Source organism: Haemaphysalis longicornis, unplaced genomic scaffold (assembly GCF_048455015.1).
Source record: "Haemaphysalis longicornis isolate Haplotype H1 unplaced genomic scaffold, Haemaphysalis longicornis Haplotype H1 scaffold_2, whole genome shotgun sequence".
In the NCBI taxonomy this organism is placed as follows: Eukaryota; Metazoa; Arthropoda; class Arachnida; order Ixodida; family Ixodidae; genus Haemaphysalis; species Haemaphysalis longicornis.
In genome coordinates, this window is record NW_027526295.1 from 169976214 (window position 1) to 169992332 (window position 16119).

The 16119-nt window shown below is 46.4% G+C and overlaps 1 pseudogene across 1 annotated transcript in view; it reads left to right on the forward strand.

Annotated features, from left to right (window-relative positions):
* The window catches only part of LOC144169490 (neural cell adhesion molecule 2-like), a 250270-nt pseudogene that overhangs the window by 188828 nt on the left and 45323 nt on the right, over window positions 1–16119 (forward strand). The window contains exons 5-6 of the transcript XR_013322458.1: window positions 12358–12561; window positions 14736–15032. The product of XR_013322458.1 is annotated as a neural cell adhesion molecule 2-like (transcript). The remainder of the gene's footprint in view (window positions 1–12357; window positions 12562–14735; window positions 15033–16119) is intronic.

Sequence of the window (16119 nt, forward strand, 5' to 3'; positions counted from 1 at the left end):
GTGCTGGCGCTGCATTGCCACTTTCTTTCACTTACTATTGTAAAAACCAACCCAACTAGCGTTCCTAAATAAATGAATGCGGGCTTTGCCGGTTAGTTACGAATATTTTGCCTGAAATGTGCCTGCAGTTTTCTTTGCGCTAAGCAACCGGGAGATGTATGACAAACGCCAGCGGTTCAGGAGTTTCGAACGCTTATGACTGTATAAACCGCTTGGTTTTCGACGCCTTTGGGTTACGCCGCGACGACAGCCGCTAAGACGGAACGCCGTGTGACTCTATTTGGGTCCAGCGAGCGAGCTACGCCGACAAGGCGACCCCTAAAGTGCTCTGCATTTAATATATCGCTCGTACCCTGCATCGGGTTGTGGGTAAGGCGAAACATCCCTCCAGCTGCCAGACTGTACCCTTGAGCTCCAGGATTTGATTTCGACAGCAACTGATGGGAGATGGCGCTACGGTGCTTTTCTTTGGAAGGACAGTATTTGATGCAGATGGGAATCGACGTGTGGTGAGACGGAAAATGTCGTTTCCCTGAAAGGAATAGACTGCTATTGACAACCAATAAAAAATGTAGCGTTAAGTAGGTAATCTTTTAGTCAAGTCGTCCATAGGTTTTTGACCCTCACCCCCCTCCCTCCTCTTGTCGACGGTACATACTACTTCCAATGGCTTTGAAGAAGTTCATTACTGCACGCTGCATAATTAAGAGTGTAGTGCTTGAAATAAGAAAATGAGACAGAGCGCGAAGACCATATTTTTCATTTTCATTTCAAAAGCAGGCAGTTTTCATTTCAAAAACAGAGGAAGAAACTTTCCCAGTTCAACTTCTTCAGAGATTCCGCCAGCTCGGTGGAGTTCGTCTTTCCAGAGTATTTACACAGGCTGGATTTACTGATCACGTTTACGAAATTTGTTCTCGTACTTCGTTGTCCCTCACGTGCGAATTAACAGATTCGGTATTTCCATTACTGATTCGTGATCAGTGCATAGTTTCAAAGAAGCATGCACGCGTTGCAAATAATTTTGACATGAATTAAAGTACATCCCTCTAGATCTTCCAATGCAAAAGCTTCGTGTGTCCCATTTCGCGAAAACACTGCGTCGTTCACGTGACTTAAAAGTGGTCATAAAATGCGCCCTCACGCACCACCCCGCCTAAATAATAAACACAAACAACAGGAGAGTGCGACTCTGTTGCTGGACAGCGGGTCGCTATGGGTAGAGTCACATTGAGGATAGGAGAGTTACAAACTGTAGCGGCCGTGGCAGCGGCCCGCCGGCTGCGACCGTTTGCTGAGCGAAAGAACTTTGCTAGGCTGCCCCTCGCATCGACCACACTCTGGTTAAAACAGCTTGAACCCGCCTGGCTGACTTCGGAGACAGACGGGCTTTGGTGCCGCAGCGCTAGATGTGCCACTTGCGAAGTAATTTCGAGTTCTTACACGTAAGCCGTCTTCAGTGTGTCTTAATTTCTCCCGCAATTCTTGTCGGTCCTATTCGTCTCACTCCGGCAGAGGTACTAAAACCTTCACAGCACCATTCGTATTCGATTTGAATGATCGCTCCCTTAACAATGTGGAACCCGAAACAGAACGTATTCTACTAACTCACCTTGACGGTTTTCCTGCCCTAATAGGCTCATATTGCGTATAAACATTTCCGTCTGGTGTAATAAAATAAACGATCAAATACATCGACTGAGTTGGGGCTATTTGAAAGCTGGTTTCACTATAATATCCGCAATATGGTATTTTTATCTGCGTTCACAGCATCGCACAATCACCTTTCGTTCCTTCAGCCAACTCAGGCGAACGACAACAGGGGATACAAGTAAAAAAATATGGACATGCTAGCAAACTACAGGGATAAATAAAGATATACATAAATGCAAGACACAAGGAGAGGAGGGAACAAGAAAAGCAGAATTCGACAAGGGTAATGACACTGGCGTGCGCAGTGATGCGCTCCAGCTTTGCCGACCAGGTCACGCCAGGTATAGGTACAATTAAGCCGGCTTTCCTCAGCCCACAACGGTTTTCAACGGGAACGCAGGCGCAGAAAGAAAGCTAAGTATAAGGGAAAACGAAAAAATTAACGAAAGAAGGCGAGAAAGAGAAACAGAAAGAGAGAAACAGAGAAATCTGCCTGAATGTGTGCCCCGTTTTTAATGTCTGGCTGCAAAATGATAAATGACAGTTTGAGCCCGCCGAAAACGGTACCGGGACCCGGAAACGTATATCCTTCGAAGGATCCAAGCGGGATGAGAAGTCGGGGAGACGGGGACATTCTTTGCCCGCAGATGGTATGCTTGCACGCTCGCGTGTACGGTGCGGGCCGTATTGTACGTAGCGCTGCTACACGGTGAAAGGGAAGTCCATTTGCCATGCCCGACGGAAAACTAACGACTGAAGATTGAGAGTTGTTGTAGACGCCGTCTCCAGTCGATTTGGAAACGAGGCAGGAAGATCCACTTTGATTCGGAAATATTCAAGTGCAAATCAGGACAGGAGCGAATGACGTACAAATTTGTAGGAGCATTAAATTTCCTTTTTCATTGCGTCTGAAAAAAAAACAAATTGTACGGACGACGGAGGCCGGATACAATTTAAGAACAATGCGAAATCCGCCCGAGAGCCGTAAAAGAACGTTCGCACAAATGCAATGCACCAGAAATACCGGCCGGGAGATCTTAAAGGTTATGCGAAAGTTCGCCTTTGTGATCTGGACGAGCGTTTTGTTATTTTTTCAGAGTCGATTTTACCCTGGTTTGACTCGCTGCTTCCGGCCCAAACGAGGTACGCTGCGCGATTGTTTTCAAAAGCGTCGAAACTTCCAGGCTGTATAAGCAAGTCGGAAACCTTTTTATAGCTTGCTTCGGGTTGGAAGGGAACAGGAAAGTCGTATTGCAGAATCTTGGAGAGAAGATAGTCTGCAGGCTTACCGTGTTTTTTTGGCCAGGAGACCTAATCCTTCACTTCATTGCAGAAGTCCCGAGCGCCATACAAAACTTTCCTTTTCTCTCCTTAGAAAAAGTAAAAAAAAGTTTTAAAGACGGAATATGTTTTTACCAGGACTTCGGCATGTGAAAAGCCGGTGCAGAAGTATTGCTGCGTTCTGAGTGGAAACTCGGAGATCAAAGAAGCGAGGCGGTCTGGCTGAACGTGTTTCCTGCTTGTATCCTTGTCTAGTTTCCTATGACGGAGAGACAAACAAAAAAGAAAGTTTATAGACTGTAGGCAGAACTATAGATCTGTTTGAGAGCCCCGGTAGTAAACTTTTATTTTGGCGTCCACCGGAACCTACAAAAAGCGAGATATTCCATATAAGTTTGTCCCGCCCTGGTTGATTTATGCTGCCGTTGTAGCGGGCCGAAAAAATATATTTGTTTCGCGTTTTCTCTATATACAATTTTATATTCTAAAGCAGAAAAAAAATGTAAATTTTCAGCGTTTTCACCCCTCCCCCCTCCACTTCGCGTCCATATAAAATCACTATATGCGGTTGTCTGTTGGCCGAAACCACTAAAATAAACGAAGGCTTTTAATTTTTACGATTCTTTGCTTAGCACCTCCACAGCCCCAAACACCCAATGTCCCGCAAAAATGCATGATTGGTGGAGTCGACTCATCTAATTGTTATAATAGTGTAAATGGAGATGACTGGTTGCAATAATAAGTTTGTGTTCGTGCGAAAGGGAAGGACAAATCGTATCTCTAGCAGTGTTGCATGCTTTGCCGCAACTTCGGCTTCACCGTGGTCGACTCTTGGAAGAATTTGCTGTTGCTTAGCCTTTTAGGCCACTTAACTTCGATGCTGCTGTCGATACAGGCCTTCGCTCTGGAACCAGTTCCCCGGCGTGCGCCCAGCCGAACCAGTCTAGTTTCAGCATTATGCTAGCTCGGGTCATACCGCTGCCGCAGTCTGATGACCATTGCTTCTCCCTATAACCGTTAGCGGTTATATCGCTTTCCTGCCCTTCCTCTTAGCGTTGGTATAACGTGCTATTCCGCGACTTTCCGCGGCGCACACGATCGCCCGTACTGGAAGCGATCTACGACCTCGGTTGCCATCTCTTAGAGTATCCATTTTCTTCTACCGAAGCCAGACAGTACAAGCACGGAGGGAACTTTTGGCGGAGCTTAATCACTATAGTACCAATTATCTCTGGTCACGAATTGTTTATCCAGGAGTAGGGCCCAAAATATTATTCTGTGTTTATCCTATCTGCTGTTTCGAAGAGGTATATAGGCTGAATTCTCTGGCGTGGAACGCATGCTGGCAACCATGTGTGTGCACCGTCACTGGTTAAATCGGGTTACATAGATGGCGGTACTTGTCCGTGCTAAGAGCATGACGGGTGTTTCATCTTCCAAGCTGTCCCCCGCCGAGCGCAAATTAATGCCTCCACTCCAATGCGAGGACATTAATAACATATCTGCTGACACCACCACCGCGGAGGAGAAGGGAAAACTTTATTGTGAGCCTGGTGATGTGGGAGCGGTTCTTCAGTCCAGGAGACCATGGGACGACCTTGCTGTCTCAGCGCTGGACAACAGGAGTTGCTGTGCATCCAAGCCGGCGCTGGTCGTCAGGTTCTCCCACAGCTCAGGGAGGGGAAGGGAAGTGGGTAAAGGTTGGAGGGCTGGGTTGTGTGCGCACCCCAGGATCATGTGTATGAGGGTCATGCGAGTTTTAGGTAGGTCAATACGCAGGGCCGCAGCGCACGGGCACGTGGCTGTTGTTCGATTAATTTACTTTATTGGTGACGCAGACTGACCGCATGAGTGTATTGGGGTGAAGCTGATCTCCGGAATCACGTGAGAGTTTACAGCAAGTTTACTCGGGTTTTAAAAGGACTCTGCAACACTTCAGATAAGCATTTTCACTCCTTCCATCGCGTCTGGAAGCACTGTTAAAGCTATAGTTATCAACAGCACGGAACATCACTTTGCGATGGGCTTGCGCTGCAGAACGTTCCGCCTCCCGTTTCTGCTTTGCTTTGTGGTTTTTTTCCAAAGTGGCTATCGAATGCGTTTATTGGTGCAACAGAAAGGAACCTGCAAATAGCCGTTACTTTCCTGTAATGACGTAGTTCGAGCTTTCAAAGAACGCCAATACTCGGGAAAGCGAGAAAAGTCTCTTGAGCAGGTTTCCAAGTTTTCTAATGGGCATAGAGCAGTTATTTTTGGCTGAGTTACTTTTGCGACCCCCTATTCCAAGTACTGGATGAACTTGCTGACTAAGTTCTGAAAGCATTTAAGATTCAGAAAAAAAGTTTTACAAAGTGTTGCAGGGTCCCTTTAATGGCGAAGCTATTCTTGGGCTGGCCCTAACGAATGTCTCTGCTGGTATCCTGAAGCGCTCTACCAGAAGCAGCTTACTCCGCCGCGCAAAAGCGGGTTACCAGAATAAAAAAAATAGGTAAAGGCATTAGGGCCTTCATATTTTGATATAAGATGTCCCGTATGGCCCGAGAAAAAACGTCTTTCTAGCAGTGCAATTGTATCCAGAGTTGAAGCCGGCTTGAAGAGAATCTATGTAACTTGGTTTTTGTAAGCAGGTCTTCTACATTGTGAGTTGCACAGTGAATCATGGACATCTACGGAGAGAGAGTGATTACAGAAAATGACTCTAACTCTTGCTTTACTTAAACTATTCCGAAACAAATTAAACGACAATTAGCCGCTAAGACGACTTTAGCATTGCACCTGGTATAATTTATTTGTTTTGGTTACTCCACAGTGAAGTTGTAAACGTTACAGGATTACTGTCTGCTGTAAGTAATGGCTACCTATAGACAGAGCGCAGTCACAAAAAGCGGCTGTAGCTCTTGTTTTACGCGATATATTTGGAAAACTTGTGGTTGATCCCTCTTCCACAGGAATCGGTAAAACACGAAGGTGAAAGGTGCCTACAAAGGAGCAGTTGAATATTCCCTTCATTTGCTAAGGGTTCACGAGCTTGACCCCGCCAGACGAAGTGACGCTGACACGCAAGAAACAGAAAATACAAAGGGCCAGTAGCAAGTGGTAAGCAGTAAGCAGTGGAGGGTGCCTCAATTCACGCAGGTCCCCCATGCCTGAAGGCGCTGGCATCGAGGCGCCAACTGTCGGCGCTCATTAGCGACGTGATGCGCTACTTCGCCCCGCCTCTTCTAGACGGCAGCCCCAACTGAATGAGTCATAGGGAATGATATAAGGCGCGTTTGTCGATCTAGTTACGTCTGAGTTCATAGTCAGTTGGCAGAGGGCCTTGCGGGCAGAGGCGAGAGAGTTCACGGGCTCGAAACCGGGCGCCGCAGCCTGAATGGCACTTTGTCTGGTGACGTCATTTCCGTGACGGATATGACGTCAGTGAGATCTTGGTGCACCCCGGCATAAAACACTTCCGTGTTAACAAATTATATGACAATTAGCCGCTAGGATCACTCTAACATTGTGCACTACAACGTAGCTGGTCATCTTCCTTCACAGAGTGGAAGGAAAATAATTTTTTTTATGTATTTCAGTGAAGGGCTCTGGTACTTTGCTTTTCCGTGGCACACATGTAGAGCCAGCGCAATAGCACCGCGCACTGCGCTGCAATCGCCCTGAGTAAAACATTACAACAAAATGGCGCGACCGCTCCTATCTTGGCTGTTGCAGAGAAAAAATCAGCTATTTGCTATGTCTCTGCCATTATCAGCATCATTCGTCGCGGGACGGGTAGACCGACAGTAATCTTGAGATAATGATGAATTTGATTTCAGTTTGTTATTACTGTGACAATGTATTGCATACATAATAAATTTTATTTCAGTTTGTTATTACTGTGACGCTATTTGTGGTAATTATCGAGGTAATTTATTGTAATTTAGTGTAATGATGGAACTTCCAAACCTGTATAATCGCATCACGCTCGTATAATCCTACCATAACTTTTTCCTCCCTTTTTCCTAAAGCCTTCCCAAGGCATTTAGCTTCCTCTTCTTAATCGCCATGAGGACTTACCTAAGGCAGAGGTTCCTCCACTCGTTCTGCGTGCTTCGTAAGCAGATGCATACTCACGTGCACTTGAGTATTAAAATTAAGTGAGGACACCCTACTCACCTATTAATTTTTAATCGCTAGCCGCCTTAGATGACAGCCGCACTGTTCCACCCTTACATGGTTCGTAGAATTAATACGCGTATAAAAGATTTCCCGGGCTTGAGAGACTCACACATAACGACTGGAAATTTGTATATATAAGCACGAAATGTTCTCCACCGAAAACGCCCGAGCTAGGCGTTGCCTCGGAGCGTACGCCCCGAAATTGGTTATTAAGTGGGAGGTGCGTAACCACGCCGGGATCTCGGAAGAAGCGCGTTTTTCGAGTGGAGGAGGGTGGAATGCAGAAAAGGGGAATTTAATGAACTCCGGAGTTTCTAATTAATTCAGAGCTGTCTCAGAAGAAGCAGCGCAGAGACAGGTCAGCGGTAAGGGATAGTGGGGATCTCTCGTTTGGACGTTTATTTCCTAGTTGAAAGAGTGGCGAACGTGAATGCAAGCGGTAAACACTGTTACCAAAACTCGGGGGCTCTGTGACGCCTCCCCGAAAGGAAAAAACAAACGCATTTTCTTGTCATTCCACATTTCCTGTTGGTTCGTTATTTTGTCGTTACTGCCACGGCACCCATGTTATTGCCGCCGGCAATCCAGTGAAACTAAACCTTTATGAAATTTTATACGGTGACAAGAAATAAACATAGACAAATGCCCCAGGTGGCCGTTTCTCAAGCTCGGAGTGTTGTCGTTAATTGTTTTTTTTTTCTTAAGTAGAGACAAGACTGTGCGCCATTCCGCTCACGCTCACCGCACCATAGTGATAACAGAGTTGCTGGTGGTCTGGTGTACGTCACACATTCGTCTTGCGTATGATCACCTGTCCAGCAGAATTTAAGCAAAAAAAAAGTTATTACTTTTGGAGGCCGCGTTGAATGTCTGCGAGTTTTTGCCAAGTTGAACTTTCATAATCATGAACATGTCTCGGTGGGCATATCAAGCACCTCGGTGTGCGTTTCGCCCGCTTTAAGTACGCCGGAAACCATTAATATTCTGGTATGTAGTACGGTTAAGTTAGGGGACGTATGGCAAACAGTGGAATGGGTTCTGCGAAAGCAGCGCTTCTGGCTGAATTCATCACACGGCTTGTATTTTTTAGTAAACGTTAAGCGTATTAATCTCGGTTTGTTGAGTTACACGTACGTTTCAGTTGCCAAAGGCCGCTTACGCTATATTTGGGCCTTATATTTTCTGAACTTCGAACTGGGAAAGTGGGCGGGCCCATTTTTGCGGAAGGCATCTCGAATAATCTAATTGGGATGCAGGCAGCAACGCTCATGCGTGATTTTAAATATACGGAGTGTAAACACTAAGTGTAAATACTGCAACGCAGGTTTAAAGTGCTAGATGGGCTGATAGAAAACAACATGCCGGAGACCCATCAGAAAGCGGTGGATAGAGGCAGTCATGCTGGGATGGGTACCTGGGAATCGAGCCCCACTTACTCACCAGAACAGGATCTGGCCACCCTGAAGTAGTAATTATCCACAGCCTCTATGAACGGACGATCAAACATAGAGTCTTCACTACCAAGTAGCTCTGGAACACCTGAGCCCGCATGGTGGTGGTTAGTTCAGCGATATAACAGAGGGTGAATACTTTTTTTGGTTCAGTCTGGCCACCTTTCGAATCAGAACCCTGCTACGTTCATTGCTCGAACTCTGTATAGTAAGGCCAATTTAGCTTTGCTATCCAAGGAACTGGCAGGCAGTAAGCGGGGAAATGTGAAGTGCTGTTGTATGATGTTGAGCATGGTTCCTTTACATTGGGTGTTACTTTATGTTCTTGAGTACTGTTTTATGTTCTTGAGTTCCGTTTTTATGTTATAAAGTACTTTTTTTATGTAGTCGAGTGTTTTTCTATGAACTTGAGTGTGCTTTTGGGTGTCACTTCTGGGCATTTGAAGTACCATGTAGAAAGAAGTCAGCACCTCAGCAAAGTCAGCAGCTCCCTTTTGAAGGGATCAAATTGAATTATCAAAGATATCACAGTTAGCCAGGGTGAAAGCACAGGTGGAGGCTCGAAACTTTAATAGCGGGCGTATGCTGTGCTATCATGCACACCGAAATAGAAGGAAACTCGGGGCTTGGTTTTTGTTTCACAAAGGTACAGGACGTAATGTGGAGGAATTCTTCAGCGTTAAATAAATATCCACGGTCGTTGTCGCCAAGCAAAACAGGAGCCACAGGGTAAATGTGGTACACCCCTGAGCACCAACCTCTGGCTGCAATAATGAGACTGTAGGCAGTTTTTACGAAGATGTAGTATCAGCTATGGAGATGGAAAACGCAAATTCGGTGGGAGGTTTTAATGCAATAGTACGAAATAACGATTTCTAGGCGAACGTGCGCTCGTAAACATTTGAATGGCTAATTTGAATGGCTAATCGGAATAGCCGAGATTATTCAGGGGTTGCATTTGCAGAGACAGCTATTGCGAGGACCTTTAATCCATCCTATCGCAAACTGAGGACTAAAAAGGACGACGCATAAAAGCTCCAACACTAAAACGGAAAATGAAATTGACTTCGTTCTAAGCGTAAATCAGTGCATTAGGCAGGGAGTATAGGTGCCAGGCGAGGTCAGGTTCCGATAACTGCATAATCATGAGGGGCAGATTAAAGCTACATCTTAAAAAAAATGAAATAGCAAAAAAAGGCAAACCGAACTCACCGTAGGTATAAGAGGCAGGGAGTAGGAGTTCGGAATAACGCTTCAAGACAAATGTGCGGTCTTTACCAGACAGAGTGTACATAACGCAGACATGCTGAACGACAATCAAACGAAGGTGATCCCATAGCCCGCATTACCTCGTGGAGAAGGAGAACCCAGTAAAAACACCGGTAAACTAGCGCAGAAACTGAAACCCCTTTTGCGAAACGCGGGAATGGGAAGTGTCAACAGTGACGGAGCAAATTGAATTGGAGGGCTTAAAATTCGTACCTACATTATAGCCATGATTTAAGGGCCCTTAGAAAAGAGTGGTTGCTCCATAGCAACTCGGAAATTTGTCATTGCCATTAGCTAGAACGTCTGTACTCATAGATGAAAGGAGTAAAAATTGTGGAACATTAAATAGATATTGAATGCAGCAGAAATATTTTACGCAAGGTTGCATGCTAGTAACGTCAGGCCGCGACACCGCAAAAGAAAGAACAAAATGGTAGGTGAATTTCCATTAGTCAATTAGTTTCACGTGGTTAAAAGGCACTTGAGGGAGCGAAGAGCGGTAAAGCTGTAGAAGCCGACGGAATAATCCTGAACTAACAAACATAGGGGGAGATTCCACTAAAAAATCTTGCAAAAAGAAGGGCCACAGAAAACGCACCCGCTAGTTATGAACGGCACATGGTAATCTTCCGCGTGCGCTCGACCAGCGTAAATGGCTTGGCGTGCTCAAGTCACTGGAGTTATCCTGTTCGTCCGTGCTTGCATTCACCCATAATCAAATGTGCGAAGAGGGCCTAGCCAACATCTGACCACACGTTTATCCGCTAATCAAGCAGGCAATTTAGCTATGCACCAGTGAAGAGGTTTTCCGTGCTCTGTGAGGGTATGTAACGACTGCAAAGGGGAACACCTCGTGTGAGGCTGCGACGTGCCAGTAAGAAAAGAGGATGTGCTATCGATGTTCGCTCTGACACTTTCAGTGGCATTACGGGTTATGAAAGAAAAAAAAAACATGGCGTGACGTCCGGCTGAGATAATTCCGGAGGTGCATTTGGCATAAAACGTCGTGGCTGTCATAAAGAGGGTGGCAAGAGACACGCACAAAAATTACAAACAAAGGAACCAGGCCTGTCGTGTAGATGTAATGCAGGACTTGGTGAAAAAAACTTACGCAGCACGAGGGTTTGTGAATCTCGTTTTTATAGCGCTGGCAATTGTTTCACCGGGAACATTTGTTTGGCTACGAAAAATCAAATAAGAAACTTACTTTTCTTCCCTATTTGCATGACATTTCCAGCCTCTGAAAATTTATACCAGAAAGAACAACTTCTGTGTAGTTATTACATTTAAATTATGAATGTTTGTGTGTGTGCGTGGGTGTGACAGAAAGGAAAAGATAGAAATATTTGCAAGGGACTAATAGCGGTGCGTGGAAGTACTACTGTTCGCTATGTTGTCTTCCCCATATTTTATTCTGTACGTACTACCGTCACTTAATAATTTTAAAGCTCGCCCTATCCACAGCAATTGTGTAGTGCGCAAGGCACCCTCGAACTACCTTGTGGGCAAATATGTATTCGCTCAATATTTATACAGCGGAACCCCGTTCATACGTTTTGCACAGGACCAGGAAAACAAAACGTAACAACCAGGAAAACGCAGAAGTGAGGAAACCTTCTACAATGAGCGAAAACTGCGATGCTTTGACTTTCAACCATGTATTTCTTCAAATTTGGCTTTCGAACTTTAAAAAACTCGTAAGATTGCCGCTTCTTGCGATCGCTGGAAAACACCGCGGATGGCAATGCAAGGTCCCTAACGATGTTCACTCTCATCCGTACTGGCTGCTTGTCTACTGCGTTTAGCACGTCAAGCTTTTCCTGAACGGGAAGCGCCTACCGTTTTCACGACGCCATAGAGACACGACAAAGTTCGCGGTTGCAATTTGAACAGTGTTCTCAAATCTTCAAGCGCACGAAGACGACCAGATCGCTTGCTATTCTTGCGGTTGTGCTTTATGGCAAACCCACACTTCCGGCATTCCGAATTGAAACTTTCGTTGTTAGAGCAGTGATGATAGTGATAGCATAGTGAAACATAGGGCCATCTTGTGGGGACGAATCTCATCCGCTTGCGTGTTCATGCAGTTAGTTCCGCACCCAAACCTGGCCAAGGCTCGTCAACCATCAAAATGGCGTCCGCGCATGTTGCCCGGGCGGCTTTGGAGTGTCAGATTGCCATGAATGATCCGGGAACTTACTCTGAGCCACGAAGTAACAGTGAGGATTTTAATGCATGGGACTCTATGTAAGCTGCGCCGGGACAAGAACAACGTAGCAGCCGAGAAAACGTAGCGCTGAGGAAAGTAAGAGGGGGGTTCTGCTGTAGAGCAGCTGTCACAACTGTTAATGCTTCCAACGCACACGTCTAGCTTTTCAGCTAACTGATAGGACATAACATAGCCGAGAGGACTCAACCACGAATATGTGTCAAAAGATTGTCCTGAACGTGGCACCATGACAGGCAGTGAGACTGTCGCTGTGTCGTATCTGTCTCCTGCGTGTCAATCTTCTCTTGATCACGCCCCCCGCTCCGCTGCTTGCAGGCAAGCCGTCCCCAATGCTGACATGGAAGCGCAACGGGAACTACTTCCCCACAAAGACTCTCACCTCAGTGGCCGGGGACGTGAAGCAGTCCAAGCTGACACTGCCTTCACTCCAGAGGAGCGACCTGATGGCTTCGTACACGTGCGTCTCCTCCAACAACGTTTCCAGCCCCGTCGAGGTATCCGTCACCCTGGAGCTTAACTGTGAGTGCGTCCACTTGTCATCACGCTTTCCCGACGTGAGCTCGCATTTGGTTAGGAAAACGGACAGGCGGATATTTAGGATGAGTGGGAGCTATCACCGTTTTTTTTTCGTTCAGCCGCCTGGTTAGGCTATGCAGGGGGATCAAAGTTACGTCGACCGAATTTTTTTATAATTATGCAATGTACCTGAAGACCACCGCTACAGTGAGGTTACGAGCCAAGGGGGACACACAGTGAGGTGGTAACTATTGATGGCGGTGGCTTAATTAACTAACATTGAATAATTAACTTTTTGTCGGCTGCAGTAAGCAGGAATGTTTGTGTTGAAGAGTTTGATGCAATCTTGTTTCTACGCAATTTCTTTTGGCAGAATTCTTCAAGCGCATTTGTATTCCGAGATGTCGAACTGCGAAATTTAATGGCCATTCCGATGATTACGCATGGTATAAAGAAAAGACCGGCGCAAAGTTCCCCCCTTTTGTACCGTTCGTGCTGTGTACGGTGTTTAGTTCGACAACGGGGTGGAGGCATAGGCAAAAGGGATAACTGGCACCCTTTTAGTCTTGGCTGCCATTATCGCATTTTGCAGTTGGCGGAACCGCTATGAGACACTGAACAAAAGGAAGGAGTTTTGCGCCGGTCGTCGCTCTCCAGCTTGCGTAATCATGCAAACGGCAACGAAAGTTCGCATTTCGATCAGTTCGCAGTTAACAGTTAACAGTTCGCAGTTCGCAGTTAGCTACGTCATATCTCGGATTACGGATGCGCTAGAAAAATTCTGCCAAATGAAACTGCGTAGAAAAACGATTGCGTCTAACTTTTCAACACTAACATGTCTGCTTACAGCAGCCGCTAAAAAGTTAATTCTTCAATTTTAGTAAATTATGCCACCGACATCAATAGTTACCACCTCAATTTGTGTTCTCTTGGGCGTGTGACCTTAGTAGAGGTCGTCTTCACGTAAAGCTAAACGCTGAATTGCAGAAAAAGCTGTTGACTTAATTTTTGACACCCTGTAGATGTAATAGACGCGTTCTACATACATAAAAGCGGAATATGCTTTTGTGTAGGCAGGGCGAAAGGAGTACATATTTCAGATTCACTTTCGTAACAGCGGCATCACAAGAAAATAGGTTAGTCAGCCGCCATAAACAGAACGTTCTTTTTTTGCGTGTTCTGGAAAGACGGGCTTTATGTCTAAAGCCTGTGGTGTGCTAAACGGAACAAATTTTTGCGAGCTCTACTATTAGCACAGCTTCTTTTGTTGCAACTATAGAACAGCCAACATTCATCCGCCGTCGAACTAGGAGATACAGGAACCAATTGGTCCTTCGGGCCTCTCCCCCCAAAATTTCGAGATTGCAGACCAGTTAAACTTTCCCACTATTTACAGGCGGCTCGATGCGAAAGATTCTGTTGTACGAGATTCGTTATTATAGGTTTCCATTGTGAGATCACTGAGTTCAATATAGCGCGCATGTTTTACCGATTCTTAGTTGCTTGTGCTCGTATGTACGAAAATGTTGGAAATGTTGCTCGCCTCCACAAGGACGCGTTGGATGTCGTGTGAATAACGCTCGTTTAGATAACTCACCGAAAAATCTTTCACCACACCTTACACAGTGCAATACGCGATTAAACTTTACTTCCACAAATTATGCCGCAAATTTGAAAGAAAACCCAGTCGAACATGACGACAAGAAACATTTCTGTAGTTCTGTTGTATTTTCCCGTGTGGTACTGTTGCCTTGTATTCTTGTTGTGTCGTGATTCTGGTGTCCTGTCGTGTGTCGCATCTCAGTCCTGATTTTCATGTTCAGTCGCGTCGAATTCGTGTCTTGTCGTGATCCTGATGTTCCATCAGGGGTTGCACACTGTTTGAATGTTATTGCCCATTGAGAAGAGTAGCGTAAATGACAGTTTTGTTGTGACTACAGGAATGTTTGTCATTGAGAAAATTGACTTTGCCGTTACGACAGAAATGGGTGCCGTAACAACAGGTGGCTTTGTGGTAACAACAGGACTTCTGTTGTCACTACAAAGTCTTTGTCGTACGACAAGAATTCGTGTTAGGTTTCTGCAGTATTCCTGTTGTGATTTTGACTTTTGTGAATATAGCAACGATTGCAGTCGCTGTCTCGCACTAAGGCTCCAAACGGTCCTCTTCCCGGCAGTGGCGCCGACCTTGGTGCAGATCCGCAAGAGCGAGTCGCCCATCTCGTCGGGCCTGACGGCCGAGATCCTGTGCGAGGTGTGGGGGTCGCGGCCGCCGCCCGAGATCACGTGGTGGAAGAGCAGCGACCAGCTGAACCAGACCTTCGTGCACGTCTCTCAGGACGGCAACCTGACCACCAGCGTTGTCGCCTTCTCGCCCCAGCGCTCGGACAACGGCCAGACGCTCGTGTGCCGGGCGCAGAACCCTCGCCTGAGGAACAGCGCCCGCGAGGACCAGTGGGAACTCAGCGTGCACTGTGAGCAGGAGTAGGAAAAGAAGGCTCCACAAACTGGATCCTTAGGCCGGCTGGAGGCTGTGGCCGCAACGGTCATAATAGCTTTAAAGATTTGACGTCATTTCACGTCTCAGCCAATCGAACTGCGTGACGCACCGTTTTTTTTTATGGCCATAGTTCACGATATGGCGTTTGCGTCCGTAGTCTCAACATAGCATCACCTGTCGTTTGAAGAAAAACAAAAACCCGCCGCGGTGGCTCAGTGGCTAAGGCGTTGCGCTGCTGAGCACGAGGTCGCGGGTTCGATTCCCGGCCGCGGCGGCCGCTTTTCTGATGGAGGCGAAAAGCAAAAACGCCCGTGTGTACGAGATTTCGGCGCACGTTAAAGATCCCCAGGTGGTCAAAATTAATCCGGAGCCCTCCACTACGGCGCGCCTCATCGCCTGCGTTGCGTCGGCGCGTTAAACCCTACAATCAATCAATCAAATCAAAAACAAAACTTTCGTTTGCTTCGGGCCGTGTTTCAAGATTTCCAACATTTTATTTTGCACAGTTTAAGGGGGTAGGACAGAGTTGTCGCACTTGTTATTGGAACAGCCTCTTTATATATGGGTTTTCATGTCCTGTCGTAATGTAGCACTAACAGACAAGGCAGCACTAACAGACAGCTTCCTGGGTCGCAATGGCGCATTTGGGGGTGGGGGTAGAGGGGGGGAGTGTAATTCTGTTGAGAGGGAAGGAAACGAAAAAGACTGGGGATTTTATTGAACTCAGCGGGGAGTTCACCATCATACAACCAAGTCCGGGGGAAGGGGATGCGAAAGGATAGGGAGAAGAGAGAGAAAGTGAGGATAAAATAAAGAGAGGGGAATTGTCTGCGTCTCACAATGGCACCTGTTTTAGCCCACAGCCTTCCTCCGGCCGCTTCTTGGCTTAACAGTTTTCGGGCATTGCGCTTCAACTTCAAAGCGGAACTTTTTCTAGAGATGTAAAGTAAATTCAGCAGTAGAGTAATAGCGAAACATACCACTCTCGAGGACCTACGTCAACGTCGTCTGCAGCCCTCCTCCGAGGCGGCCTCCATAGCCCAGGCTTAACTTCGCTACGT